Source organism: Castor canadensis, chromosome 13 (genome assembly GCF_047511655.1).
Source record: "Castor canadensis chromosome 13, mCasCan1.hap1v2, whole genome shotgun sequence".
NCBI classification, from domain to species: domain Eukaryota; kingdom Metazoa; phylum Chordata; class Mammalia; order Rodentia; family Castoridae; genus Castor; species Castor canadensis.
Genome location: NC_133398.1, coordinates 122,553,510 through 122,568,482, shown reverse-complemented (window position 1 = coordinate 122,568,482; position 14,973 = coordinate 122,553,510). Strand labels below are relative to the sequence as shown.

Sequence of the window (14,973 nt, the reverse complement as noted above, 5' to 3'; positions counted from 1 at the left end):
ATTTATTTATTTTTGTGGTGGTACTGGGGTTTGAACTCAGAGCCTCATGCTTGCTGGGCAGGTGCTCTACCGTGTGAATCTGTCAGCTATGTCCACAAAAAGAACATGAATGCTTTATAGCAGTTTTATCCATAATTGCTAAAACCTGGAAGCAACCAAGATGTCCTTCAGTAAGTGATAGATGAACTGTGGACATCCAGACAGTAGAATATTCCCCCTTGTTAGAACAGACCTGAGCTGTGAAGCCAGGAAAAGACATCGAGGAACCATAAAAGCATGTCGTTAAGTGAAATAAGTCAATCTAAGAAGGCACATGCTGTATGACATCACGTGGTATTGTGAGAGACAGTGAAAGATTGCCCGGGAGTGGGGGAGGGTGTGGGATGAGTGGGTGGTAAAAGCACAGAGGACTTTTTGGGGCGGTGAACAGATTCACCATAACTCTGTAATATTCATAATAATAGCTGCATCTCATTATACAGTCACCCAAACTGCTAGAATATACACCAATAGCAAACCCCAATATAGACTCTGGATTTTGCATGCTACAGATATATCAGTGTTGGTTCATTAATTATAACAAATGTACTACTCCCGCAGGGAGTGGACATTGAGAATGGGGACGCTGTGCAGGTGTGTGAGCAGCTGATAATACTGGAGATACCTGTATCTTCTTTATTTTGCTGTAACTTAAAACTACTCCAAAAACTGAAGTCTTTTTTTTTTGTGATACTGAGATTTGAACTCAGGGCCTCACACTTGCTAGGCAGGTACTCTACTACTTGAGCCAGTCTGCCAGCCCTGTTTTGTGTTGGGTATTTTAGAGATAGGGTCTTGAGTACTCTTTGCCCAGGGCTGGCTTCTAACTGTGATCTTCCTGATCTCTGCATCCTAAACAGCTAGGATTACAGAAGTGAGGCACAGGACTGAGGTCTTTTTTTTTTTTCCCAAGTTATGAAATGAAGACTTTCTCAGACAAACAAAATTGATTTAACTTGTAGCCAGTAGCTTTAGACAGCCTCAAGATGGTGGACTAGGAGGCCCATAGCCTGCATGCCCCTACACAAACAATGATGGGGCTGCCATTCACAGAATAGAGTGCTTTTGTGAGAGATTTGATATCCAGGGAGGCAGAAGCAAAACCCTAGTGATGCCTAAGACCAGGGAGATCCAGGAGAAGTGCTTTAAGGAAGCAGGCTCACATCCCAACAGCTTGTTCATGGCACATGGCTCCAGTTGTATGTTGAAAGCAGCCCTGTGCCCCTAGGGACCCTGATCAAGGGCCTACTTTGTCACAGTCCTTCAACCAGCCCCATTTACGTGAGGACCCATACCCTTCTGTACTCCCAGTAACAGGCACACCAGCCATGGAACCAAAAGCAGTCCTAAAGTGGCTCTGTGATCCAGTTTAGCCTGATTCTCAGTCCTACCTAACCAGGGACCCAGAGACACATTTGTACATTGCAATGATCTCAGTCCAGATGGTGGACCCTGAAGTGGCTTTGATACTTGGGCACTTATCTCTGCTGTGGCCTGGGGCAGCCCTTCTCACCTAGGGAATTGATAGAAGACATAGATGTCTGACCCACCAGTGGCAGATTCACTGACGGACCCCAGAGCAGCCCTAAGATTCAGACCCAGCCCTGCTTTCCCAGTCCTGGAGTCAGCTGTGTCCATATGAGGACCTGGGAGACACACACCTGTCTGAGTCCCTGGTAACAGGCATACTGTCTGTGGCCTCAACTTTGGACATGGAAATTACTCTGTGACTTGACTCCCTGCTATGTGGTCCTGGAGGAAGTCATTTCCACTTAGGGTTCTTGCAGGAACCATGTTCATTAATATCCATGATAACAGACCTGCCAATCACAGACCCAACTGTAGTTCTGCTTACAGAAGCATCTCCAGCTAAGTCCAACTGTGACACCAGAGGCAGATCCATCTGTCTTGGGAACCTTTCAGGAGAAGATCTTTACCTGCCAAAACCAGTCTATAAAACAGAAAGAGGTAGCCAGGGGTGGTCGCTCACACTTGAATCCTAGCTACTCAGGAGGCAGAGATCAGAAGGATCAAGATTCAAAGCCAGCACTGGGCAATTAGTTCTCAAGACTCTATCTTGAAAAAACACAAAACAAAATAGGGCTGGCACATGGTTCAAGTGCTAAGAGTGTATGCCAAGCAAGTGTGAGGCCCTGAGTTCAAACTCCAGTGCAATCAAAAAAACCCCAAACAAACAAAACAGAGAGGTCCTTGGCCCTTCAAATGGGCAAGTTATTTGCAGCAAGCCTACCTGGATACAAAGAATCAGGTCAACATGACACAATCAAAAGAAACAAGTTCCAGTAACTGACTGGAAAGAAATTAAGATATATAAATTGCCTGACAAATAGTTCAAAATAATTAAGAAAGGTACAAGAAAACACAGATAAACAAACGGGAATAAATAAATTAGGCCAAATTTTTTTCTAACAAGATAAAAAGTATCAAAGAGATAGATGTGATAAAAAAAAAAAGAAAATAGAAATTCTGGAGCTGAAGAATACAATGAATAAAACAGAAAATGCATTCGACAGTGTCAAGAGCAGATTTGATCAAGCCAAATAAAGAATCTGTGAACTTGACAGTTTGTTTGAAATTATCCAGCCAGAGGAGAAAAGTTTTAAAAGAATGCAAAAGAATGAAGCAAACCTACTGGATTTATGGGACACCAACAAAATGGTGCATTATGGAAGTCTCAGATGAAGAGAGAAAGAAGCAAAACACTTATTTAAAGATATATAGTAGCTGGCTGGGTGCTGATGGCTCATGCCTACAATCCTAGCTACTCAGGAGGCAGAGATCAGGAGTATTGAGACTCATAACCAGCTGGGAAAAAGTTCATGCGACCCTATCTCAAAAATACCCAACATACACACACAAAAAAAGACCTGGTGGAGTGGCTCAAGGTGTAAGGCCTCAGTCAAACCCCAGTACCAGCAATAAAAAAAAGATATAGTGGCTAAAAATTTCCCAAATTCAAAGAGAAATGTGGATATCCATGTACATGTATCCCAAAAGTATCCAAAGGGTTTTTCTTTTCTTTTTTTTAAACAGGGTAAATTCACTTTATTCTTGTATATATATTAAAAAACAAAACACCTATGTTGTAGCCACAGCTGGAGCCTGGGTCCTCTGCACAGAGACTCTGGTGTGGGTTTTCACAAGATGATCAGTGAATTCTGATAGGAAGACTTGGTGAACACTGTCTCTTTCCAAAGGTCGGGGGTCAAGTAGCTGCAGGTCTTGGAGATAGCATCAGTGGTGGCCTTGGCAAAGTTGCCTAGGGTGGCAGTGCAGCCCCTGGCTGAAGTACAGCAGTCATCAATACCAGCCATCAGCATCAGCTTCCTGGAAACAGGAGCTGTCATTATGCCAGTGCCCTGGGGGGCACCAGCGCAGAACCATAGCGGCCTGTCACCTTGCATGGAATGGTGTGGGGCTCACCAATCTTGTTGCCCTGGTAGCTTCTCTGCACAGGGACAATGGAGAGCTTGCCCTTCAGATGGTGGTGACGCCCAGCTCAACGTGACCGTTGTAGTCCCCAATGGCTACAAATGCCTTGAACCTGGTGTGCTGGCCAGCCCGTGTCTGCTTCTGCACAGACATGATCTTCAAGACCTCACACTTGAGGTCAATAATCCCATGAAAAAGTCAATAATCTCAGATTCCTTGATGGGCAGAGAGAAAAGATAGATCTCCTCCAATGACTTGATCTTCATGTCCTTGACCAGGTGACCCAGCCTGGTGACCGGGATCTAGTCCTTGTCTTCAACCTTGCCTCCATGAGCCCCACAGCCTCCTATGCCTGGGTCCCTGGGACCTCCCATGCCTGGGCCCATCCTCTGCACCAGCATCCTTTGCCATTTGGTGTTTTCCTAGAGAAAAAAGTTCAAAAGAGTTTTAATCCAAAGAAAACCTCAGCAGGACACATTTTAATCAAACTGTCAAAAACCAAAACCAAAACCAAAAAAACCCAGAATTTTTAAAGGAAAAATGAACTGTCACGAAGAAGGGAAATGCAATAAGATGACCAGTGGATACCTCAGTAAAAACCCTACAGACAAGGAGAGAGTGCTTTCAAGGTGCTAACAGAAAATAAAACTAGGTAAGATAAACTAACTTTGCAAAGCTCCCCTTCAAATAGAAGGCAAGATGAAGACTTTCCCAGACAAATACAAGCTGAGAGAATTCATCACAACTAGTCTTGCCTTTACAAGAAATGCTAAAGGGAGTTCTCCAAGCTGCAATAAAAGGAGTGACAGAGGAGCACAGGAAAGTATACATGTCAGTGGTGAGGTAAGGCTACAGTCAGATTCAAAATACTCTAACACTGCAATGGTGGTAGGTAGAGTTAAAACACTTTTAATTCTAGTATGCAGGTTAAAAGACAAAAGTATTAAAAAATAACTGGGGCTGGTGGAGAGGCTCAAGTGGTAGAGTGCCTGCCTAGCAAGTGTGAAGCCCTGAGTTCAACCCCAGCCATCAAAAATAACAATAGAAAAACAAAAAAAAAAACTGTAGCTAGAATAATTGGTTAATTATGAAATGATGCAAATTGTGACATCAAAATCATGAAGTAGGGGCCAAGGAGTAAAAGTGTAGTTTTTGTATGGGATCAAAGTTGAAGTTGTTCTTAACTTAAAATATATTTATAACCATAAAATTACTTACACAAGCCTCTATGATAACTGTAAAAGCAAAAACATATAACAAATACACACAAGAAAAGGGAAAGGAACTGGGCTGGGGGCATGACTCAAGTGGTAGATCACCTGCCTAGCAAGCACAAAGTGCTGAGTTCAAACCCCAGTACAGGAAAAAAAAAAGAAAAAAGGAACAGAGCGTACCACTGTAGAAAATGAACCACAAAGAACCGTGAAACAGCCAGAAAACAACAAAATGGCAATAGTGACTCCTTATCTATCAATAACTACTATAGAATAACTATTTAAAATATAGACAGGTTAAACTGTCCCGTTAAAAACAGAGCAGCCAGGTACAGTGGCTCATGCCTTTAATCCCAGCTACATGGGAGACAGAGATCAGGAGAATCGTGGTTTGAGGCCAACCTAGGCAAAAAGCTAGCAAGACTCAGACAATGGGTTGTTCAAATAAAATTATTTATTAAGCAGCACTGCATACAGTGATCATAGCTTATAGATAAAGGAAGGTATGGGAGCAATGTCACAAAGAACCAAAAACATGCTCTGCTCTGAGGTATTTGCAAGACTGATGAAGCTAGTTAGTGGTAAAGTAGACTTGGATTAATTGCTAATGTAAGTATTAAACATGTTTTATTTTATTTTATATTTTTGGCAGTACTGGTGTTTGAGCTCAAGGCCTCATACATGCTAGGCAGGCGCTCTACCACTTGATCTACTCCACCACTCCTTTTTCTATGAAGGGTATTTCAAGATAGGGTCTCGTGAACTATTTGCCTGGGCTGGCTTCGAACTGAAATCCTCCTGATCTCTGTCTCCTGAGTAGCTAGGATTAAGTGAGCCATGGGCGTACAGCCTAAACACATTTTAAATCCATAACCTAAGAGGAGACAAACAGAATGATATAAAATACTCAACTAAACCAGAGAAGGCATAAAGGAAGTGGATGACACAAAAAGAAATAGTACAAGGATACCTAGTTAGAACAATAGCACTGTAGTAACTATTAACCCAAATGTATCGATAGTCAGTATCAATGGTCTTAATATGCAAATCAAAACACAGAGGCCGATAGAATGGATCAAAAACCAAGACCTCGGCCTGGTGTAGTGGTTCCAGTAGTAGAGCCCCTGCCTATCACGCCCAAGGTCCTGAGTTCAAACCGCAGTACTACCAAAAAAAATTAAAAACCCATGAGACCCAAGTGTAAGCGTCCACACTTTAAATATAAAGACACACTGAGATTGCAGGATGGAGAAAGCTATACTATGCTGACAGCAATCCCTAGAAAACTGGAGAAGCTATGCGAATACAGACAGAGCTGACTATGGGAGCAAGGCATGTATAGGAGTTCAGGGCAGGGAGGGGTGGATGACAGGCCAGTGGATGGGATGGTGAACTGTGGACTGGTTGAATAAAGCTGTTACCATCGCTCATTTATCAATCACAACAAATGTACCCACTAATCCAGGGTGTTAATTAAAGGCACACTGTGAGGAGAAGCTGGAGACAGTCCTAGGGCCCTCTTGGGAGGCCACACCAGAGGAGGGGCCTGGTCCCTGAGCTCCTCCCTAGAGCTGAGTCACCCCTCCCAGGACTCTTGGGTTGCATAGGATACATCAGATCCACAGATCCATGAAAGTCGAAGAACGAGCCAGGTACTATTCATTTCTTCTGAGTACTTGGCACTGAATTGTAGGTCTCTTATTTACTACAGTGGGGTGATCATTGAATTCTGTGACCCCGTCTGTGGCATTAATGACGCTCAAGGAGACAGAGCCTCAGAGGAGGTGATGGATGGGATCTTTGCAGGCAGGACCCGACTTCCCTGCAGCACATGGGGACTTGAAATCAGAATGGAAGGGACAGGACATCACAAAGAGAAGGGTATGGCAGAGTCCAGCTGTGACCCTCCAGATATGTTGTTGGGCCATAGTGACAGTGGCTCCAGGCTGCCTGCAACCATTTCCTCCTCCTCAATGCACTACAGAAATAAGGTCAATTCTATTGGCAAGAACAAAGTCAGGGACACCGTCTTCCAAACTCCGGCTGGCCTCCTCTTCTCCCAGCCCAACTGCTCCTAGCCAGCTTGGGGCTGCTCTGCTGGTGACATAGGAGAGCACAGGCAGTTCTCGGGAGGACCTGGGAGGTCCTGCTGTCACTGCTGGGTGGCCTTTAGAGTGAAGACAGGACACAGTGGGAAGAGGCAAGGAGCCAGCAGAAAGCCCCCAGCCCTGGTGAGGTCCACAGGACACCAGTGCCAGGGTGGGGACAGGGACATCAAGCCTGTGATGGAGACCAGCCCTCAGTGCTGTGACCCTCTTCTGGGCAGCTCTGAATAGAAATGGGAGCAGGGTCCTCACCTTGGGAACTTGGCCATTTTCTGAAGAGAGTATGGGGCAAGTGTGGAACCCCAGCCTCCTCAACCCTCCCGAGGGACTGTCACCAGCCATGACCCACAAGCCTCAAGGGACAACGGAGACCTTCAAGTGGAAACAGCACAGTGTGGGTGACAGCACTGACCTTGGTCCTTTGTGTAACTACTGGGCCAGGAAACTGCCAGAGGCAAGCAGAGGTGGCAGGAAAAGAAGAGAAAGGCAGGGTTCATGGAAGGCAGCAGGAACTTGGCTGAGAAGGACATGGTTGGGAGAGACACGGTGAGGTTGCTGAGATCCCTGGCCCACTCCCTTCTCTTGACCTCTGGAATGACCGGAGGGAAAGAGGGACCTTTCCTCCATTGAGGGGTGTAGCAATGGTGGCCCCTCAGTGGTACCCTTTGAGTCCTGACAGACAACAGCTCAGACAACCAAGAAAGAAAGGCCAAGGAGTGAAAAGCGCCTGGCACAGCTTTACAGTCTGTGCACTGTGCCACTGGTGTTTCCACTGGCTAGGCAGAGGCATAGGAACACGTAGCAGACTCAATGGAGACCTGAGGAGGAGGACAGCATGGCTCAGACCTGAGAAGAAGCTGCCTACATGTGCAGAAAGTGGAGGTCAAGTGCAGACCCACGCACTGAAGCAGGAGCTGGAGAGAAGCTTCGTCTGGGCAGAACGGGAGGCCCTTGTCCCCAAGAAAAGGGTGGTAGGAGAGCCGATGGCCTCTGAGGAAGTGCTGGGCCAGTTAAGCAATGGTCCAGCTGTCTCACAACGGCCAAGGGCCCTCTGGGATGGCTCAGGTCCCAGACCCTTGCTGGTTTGACTGTTTTCCCAGTCACTGGGTCCTAATACCCTTGGCCCCACTGGTCAGCTGTGGTCTCCTTTAGTCTTCATTCTTTGTCTCCTTCCAGTTCAGCTGCTGTTCTGTGTGTCATGGCCTGCATTCCTCAACAGACAGCATTAGACTGACAATATTCTTTCACTGTAGATTCTGTAATACCCTAAGTACCATTGCTAGTTTTTGGCCGTACTGGAGTTTGAACTTAGGACTTGCTGGACAGGCACTTTACCACTTGAACCACACCACCAGGCTTTTCTTGTGATGGGTTTTTTCAAGATAAGGTCTTCCCAACTATTTGCCCAGGCTGGCTTCAAACTTCCATCCTCTGGAGTAGCTAGGATTATAGGCATGGGCCACGGGTGCCGGGCAATATAATTCTTAAGGACACATTATCTCCACATAATAGAGACCCTCTGGAATTAGTATAGGTATTTTATTTTCACTTACATGAAGGGCCTCTATTACTAAAACCATCCTTGGAGTTTGACATGGAATGAGAGATAAGCATATAGAACTGGGCACAGGTGGCTCACCCATGTCATCCTAGCTACTCAGGAGGCAGAGATCAGGAGGATTGGGTTTAGAGCCAGCCAGGGCAAATAGGTCAAGAGACTCTATCTTGAAAAAACCCTTCACCAAAAAAGGGCTACACCTCAAGATATAGGCCCTGAGTTCAAGCCCCAGTACCACCAAAAAAAATCATATTTATCATTCTATATGCTATAAGCCAATATTAAAAACCTTTACAGTTTAATTTACATAAATACATTTTGAAAACATTTTTAAAAGCAATTCAAAAAACCAAAAACCTAAACAATAATACCAAACCAAAATTTATAGTATTCTCTCTCTTGCTCGCTCTCTTTTGGTATTGGGGTTTGAACTCAGGGACTTGAGCTTTGGCTCTACCACTTGAGCCAAGCCAACACAAATTTTATATTCCTATTATGGCACCATTACTGTAGATTAATTTAGGGGCTCATCACTAGCAATCATTGCTTCTTGTTTGGATTTATTTTTTAAATTAAATTTTATTTTCATTATCACATTGTTGTTGTACTTGGGGTACATTGTGAGATTTACAACAGAGCTTACAATATAGCTTAGTTGAGTTCACCCCCTCCATCGTTCTCCTTTATCCCCTCCTCCATTCCTGGAGTAGTTTCACAGGTCTCATTTTTCCATTTTCATACATGAGTACATAATATTCCACCACATTCTCCCTCCTTCACCCTTTTCTTGTTTGGATTTTAAAAATGATTGTCTTGTTTGCTTAAGATAGTCATTGTTGTTTAAATATTTTAAATTTTTAGACAGTCAAAATAAAAGTTTTCCCTTGATGGCAAACACACATACACACATAGTCACAATGCAGATACAAACATTCCCAATTATGTCATTACCTGAGGAGAGTGTAAAAATAAACATAGTGGCAAACATGGAAATAAGTTTTTTATACTTTTTTTTTATGGTGGCACTCTGGTTTGAACTCAGGACCTCACGCTTGCCAGTCAGGAACTCTTACCACTTGAGCCACTCCACCAGCCCCGGAAATAAGTTTTTTAAATAAAGAGAGAAAGACTAAGTTGCGTGTACTTCATTTACACATACCCCAAGATTCTCACGCTGTCCCACCTCAAGGACAGGTACCAGACAGAGGAGCAAGATTTCTCCCAAGAAACCCTTTAGCTCCAGGGCCAGATATAGGAACATGGTGACTGCACAGTCTCTGGCTTTGGTGGGGCTGGGGGCAAGGCCAGGGCCCAGTGAGGAGCCCAGACCAGCAACAGGGAAGCTGCCCACCTATAGGGCAGAGGGAGGAGGGGGGAGGTGGTATCTGTGAGCCAGGCTGTCACAGGCTGAGGAAGTCTGCCTACCCTTTCTCCTCCCTCTTCGTCCTTCTGGAGCAATGACAACCAGTACCAAGGACCTGGGTGGCACAGACATAGGATGAGCACCTTGGGCCAGCTGTAGGACAGCAGAGGGCACACAGGGAACATGGAGGATGGCCAGCCGCTCTCTACCATTACCTCTATCCCCATATTGCATTTAGTGACTAGCTGAACTTCACGTCTTCAGCACTGTTGAGGGTGTTGGGGAAGTCACAATGGACACTCACCTTAGGAGGCCCAAGGACCCCAAGCTCACACTGCACTGAGGCTCATAGCAGACTCTAGGGCTTCATATAAACAACCAGAGGTCACATGAGCTCCACACATGGTCACAGTATCATCAGGAGATGTGTGATTGGATGACCACAGGGAGGTGACTTGTGACCTGAGATCTAAGGGAAACAAGAGGCAGTTTGGGGACATTGAGAAGATGTCAGGTAGAAAGAATAGGCCTGAAGGCCCCCAAGATCTTAGTGCTGTCAATGGCTTGGATCAGCATGTCCCCCAAAGGCCTGTGTGGTAAAGACCTCATCTCCAGCTCAGCGCTATTGGGAAGTGGGGGAAACTTTAGGCAGTGGGACCTAATGGGAGGTGTGCCCTTGTAGGGGGTTTTGGGATCTTGGCGTCTTCTCTCTCTTGCTTCTTGCCAGGAAGTGAGCAGGCCCATTCTACTGACAAGTGCACCTACCACGGTGTTCTGTGCCAGCACAGGCCCAAAGCAAAGAGCCAATGGGTCATGGACTGAAACTTCCAAAATTGTGAGCTACAGTTAACCTTTCCTCTTTTTAAGTTGATTGATGTCACATGCTTGTCATAGTAATAATAATTTTAAGAAAAAGATGACCAACACATTCAGCATCTAGGCCCAGGGAAAATGGAGAAAGCCGATGGGGGGAGGGACTGGTGAGTGGGGAGCAGGGCCAAGTGCACAGGGGTTGTCCTTGTGCCCTGTCACAACACCAGAGAGGGTGTTCAGTCTGTGGAGGGTGGAGGGGGCTGTGGGATGCAGGTACCCAGATTTCCTCAGTTTGCTGGGTTCTTACAGGAAGGGAGCCGCATGAGTGCGAGTTTAGGCAGTTAGTGTTCTGAAGCCCAGGACCAGCCACAGAGTGCAGAAGCCCAAGGCAGGGACAACACAAAAGTCACAGGTGTGAGCACCAGCGGAGAGGGCAGGCCACTGGGCCTGTGCTGTGAGGGTGAAGGAGAAGGCAGAGCAGCAGTGACGTGCGGGCAGGAGAGGCAGGTGTAGGCGATGCGTCAGGCTGTGTGGACTACTGGGGTGGTCACTGCTGTCTTTGTGGCTCAGGCACAGTGACAGTGACACGTGGTATTGCGTGTGCATCTCAACCAGAGGCCTGGAATCTGACCACACATTTCCTGACCCCTTTGGAGGTAGAAGTCACCTGTGGGAACCTGGCTACAGGTTCCCAACAGTACTAAGAGCGGATGGGAAGGAGTGTCCTGACGGTACCAGGCAGCTAGACTAGCTTCCTTCACATTTCCATTATTGGGTTGCTTTTTGACTTTTTTGGTGGGGCTGGATTTGAACTCAGGGCTTCCTGCTTGCAAAGCAGGTACTCTACTGGTTGATCCACACCTCCAGTCCATTTTGCTCTGCTTATTTTGGAGAAGGGATCTTGTGAACTATTTGCCCCAGCTGGCCTCGAGCCACGATTCTCTCAGTCTCAACCTCAACCTCCTAAGTGGCTAGGATTACAAGCGTGAGCCACCGTGCCTGGCTCATCACTGACTTTCTTGAAGCTTTCCTGGTCGTGAAGATGATGCCACACCTTGCCACCTACCCTCCCTGTTTTCCACTAAACTATGCTGGGCAAAGGAGCCCAGGTCCAACCTTATGCTCCCTCTTTTTCTATGTCAGAGATTCCAGAAGTAGCTGCCACTTAGGGGAGGGCTAATGGATTCCCTTGCATGGCCCTTGGGTGTTTAGGGTACATTTGTTTTATTTGGTGCATAAATGTTTGTGATCACAGAAAATAAAACTGAGCTATGAAGGAAACAAAAGAAAATTCTGAGATGCCTGGTTGCTAATCACCCTTTCAAAAGCCTCAGATCCCAGGGTTCATCTGGACACCAGGGCCTCTCCTGACCTGTGCTCGCTCCTCACCTCTGCATGCAGTCCCACCCATGACCACAGTCCTCCCTTCAAAGTCCCTCTATTCATCCTTTCCTCCTTCCTGTGCAAATCTCTGTCGCCTTCCCTGGAGCCATTTCTCCTGGAACAGTCCTCTTCCTGGGACCCATGCCACTCCAGCCCTCCCATGCGTCTCCACGCAGCAGCTGGTTAAGACAAAAGTCTTGAGCATGACTGGTGAAGCCAGACCTTGTTGCATGCGTGATGAAGGTGGAGCTTCTGCCCTTGACCTGTCCCCTTGGCTCTGAGTCATGGACAGCAAATGTCCCAGTGTGCTCTGTATAGAGCGGGGTGGGGCTCAGTTTGTGCTTATCTATTGTGAAGAGTTCCTAAAGTGGTTCCGATTAGGACAGTGTGTCCCAAAATGATGGCCTGATGGAGGACAAGGTTTTCCAGAACTGGCAACATTTAAAAACATGTAGATAACTCACAAGTAAGCCGGATGCTGGTGGCTCACACCTATAATTCTAGCTATTTGGGAGACTGAGGTTGGGAAGATCTTGGCTCGAGGACAGCCTGGGCAAATAGTTCTGGATACCCCATCTCTAAAATAACCAGAGCAAACTAGACTGGACACGTGGCTCAAGTGGTAGAGTGCCTGCTTTGCAAGTACAAAGCCCTGAGTTCAAACCTCAGTCCCACCAAAACAGAAATAAAAGCAAAAACACACAAAAAGCAAAGCTCATGAGCAAGATGGACAGAAAGAATTAAAGCTCACTATAACTGTGAAGAATCAAAGACAGCCCGATATTTTGCCAATTTAACCACTGAGGGTTTATCACTTCTTTGATTAAGATGTTTTTTGTATGTGAAGATCAAATAGAAGCCATCTTTATCTTGAAAAGGTCCTGACATGAACAGTGATGTGTGGGCTAAAATAATGCTAAGCCTGCTTGAGTTAAAGAAAGGTCCCTTCAATTTACTTATTTTTAAAATTACCATTATCATTATTATTATTTTTGTTTTGTTCTGAGACAGGGTCTTCATTATGTAGTGCAGGCCGGCCTTACCTCACCATCCTCCTGCCTCACGCTTCCAAGGGCTGGGATTACAGGCATGACCACCATACCCGGCTAGGTCCCTCTGATTTATTGAGGATTCAGAGGAGACTACATTGACAATCTTTTCACAAGAGCACATTATGGTGCAAGGTCCAAGCAACAGTTCTCAAGATATTAAATGTCGGGCAACACAGGATCCAAGAAAGAGGAAAAGCAAAAGAAGCAAGTCTTAAGCTGGGAGCTGATGGCTCATGCCTGAAATCCTAGCTACACAGGAGGCAGAGATCAGAAGGATTGCTGTTCAAAGACAGCCCAGGCAAATAGTTCACGAGACCCTATCTTGAAAAAAAAACCCATCACAAAAAAGGGCTGGTGGAGTGGCTCAAGTGGTAGTGTGCTTGCCTAGAAAGTGTGAGGCCCTGAGTTCAAAACCCCAGTACCACCAAAAAAGGAAGGAAGGAAGGAAAGAAAGAAAGAAAGAAAGACGTCTTAGAATTTCTGTAACTTACTGCTTAAGGAAAATTTCCAGACACTGGCAGGGAGAGATAACCAACATGGAACTGGGGATATCAAGTGAAGGAGATGGAGCTGGAAATTCAGGGAAAGTCACACAGCTAGTTTTCAGGACAGAATAATGGAGAACAAGGGCTGTACAGATGCACATGCATGTGTGCACACACACAGAGACCTGGTGACAGCCAAGCCTTTCTTAACCCTAACTCTGCCGGCATTTGGTGCCCGAGGACTCCTTGCTGTGGGACTGTCCTAGGTGGTTAGCAGCACCCCAGCCCCTGCCCAGAGATGCCAGAAGTGGGTTGGCAGTGAAGCTCAAAGGGTCGAGTGCTTGCCTAGCAAACTCAGGCCCTGGGTTTGATTCCTGGTATTGCAAACCAAAACCAAAACCAACAAAAACCAGAACAAACAAATGACAGTAAATGAAAGACTCACACTCACACCCCCAATTTACGACACTCAAAGTGATCTGCAGATACTGCAAAAGATTCCCAGGAGGGAGAAAGGATGGCCAATTGAAACCACTGTCTATGCTAAAAGCTTCCTGGTGGTGCTGAACAAAACCTAAAGCAAGTGTCAGAAGACTCCTGCTGCAAGCAAATTAACTGCTTCCCAGAACAGAGTTCAAGAGTATTTATTGGGCCAGGCACCAGTAGCTCACACTTATAATGTCAGCTACTTGGGAGTTGGAGATCATGAGGATTGTGGTCCCGGTGAGCCCAGGCATAAACTCGAGAGTCAGAAAGGGCTGGAGGCGTGGCTCAAGTAGTAGAGCATCTGTTTAACAAGCAAGAGGTCTCAAATTCAAACCCCAGTGTTGCCAAAAAATGAGCAATCTCAGCCAACTGTGAGACCTCTTCAAGTGTCCTAGTGCAAATGCAATTAGAATCCCTGAAGGAAGGGAAGATACAAAAAACTTGAAGAAATAATAAGGCTTTCCAAATTTGATGAAAATGTAAACCCTCAGGCCCAGAAAGCTCAACAAATCCCCAGGTCAAGAAAATAAGACCACGTCACATCACATATGACTAGTAATAAAATTAAATGCAGCCAGAATAAATAAATGAACAAAGGTAAGGAGCATGTTTAGTCTTTTTTTTTTTCTTTTCCTTTTGCCAGTACTGGGATTTGAACCCAGGACCTCACACTTGTTAGGCAGGTGCTCTACCACTTGAGCCACTCCACCAGCCCTTTTAGCTTTAGTTGTTTTTCAGCTAGGGTCTCGATTCTCCTACTTACGCCTCCTGTGTAATTGGGACAACAGCTTGTCACAGCCGGTTTCTTGATTGAGATGGAGTCTGGCTAGCACTTTTGCCCTGGTTGGCCTCAGACTTTGATCCTCCAAATCTCCCAAATAACTGGAATTACAGATACGAGCCACTGTGCCTGGCCACGTCTGTTTGTTCTTTCTTTTTTTTTTTTTTTTGTTTTGTTTTTGTCAGAAGAGTATAAACCTGAATATAAATGGAGTAATATCTTCAAAGTACTGAAAGAAGAA

At 45.8% G+C, this 14,973-nt stretch overlaps 1 non-coding gene and 1 pseudogene across 1 annotated transcript; both read right to left on the bottom strand.

Annotated features, from left to right (window-relative positions):
- Nucleotides 1-3,138: 3,138 nt before the first annotated feature.
- LOC109701014 (small ribosomal subunit protein uS5 pseudogene) lies at nt 3,139-3,903 on the bottom strand (annotated as a pseudogene).
- A 10,685-nt stretch (nt 3,904-14,588) lies between these two features.
- Nucleotides 14,589-14,664, bottom strand: Trnav-aac (transfer RNA valine (anticodon AAC)). Its single transcript has one exon. It is a non-coding gene; the product is annotated as a tRNA-Val (tRNA).
- Nucleotides 14,665-14,973: the final 309 nt, after the last annotated feature.